General features: G+C 36.1%; 1 protein-coding gene across 1 annotated transcript in view; it reads right to left on the bottom strand.

Moving 5' to 3' along the window:
- LOC119586922 (dnaJ homolog subfamily C member 5-like) overlaps nt 1-227 on the bottom strand; it is a gene marked incomplete in the record, with an annotated part of 63,036 nt that overhangs the window by 59,544 nt on the left and 3,265 nt on the right.

Below are 227 nucleotides of genomic sequence, written 5' to 3' on the forward strand. Positions count from 1 at the left end.
TCATTGATGGGGTAATGTATATGGACACAAGTACACGCAAACAAAATATTCTAAACAATGATCACAACTATGTAGAGTTTATATTATGTCTAAATACAAGTGATCAAAGACACAGTGCATGCATACTGGTCACCTAACCAAACAATAGCACACCTGACTTTTACTACTGTAATCAAACCAATTACTGGTTTCTGACAATGAGGGTCTGATTCACACCACTACTCTTG

Source organism: Penaeus monodon, chromosome 22, assembly GCF_015228065.2.
Source record: "Penaeus monodon isolate SGIC_2016 chromosome 22, NSTDA_Pmon_1, whole genome shotgun sequence".
Lineage (NCBI taxonomy): Eukaryota > Metazoa > Arthropoda > Malacostraca > Decapoda > Penaeidae > Penaeus > Penaeus monodon.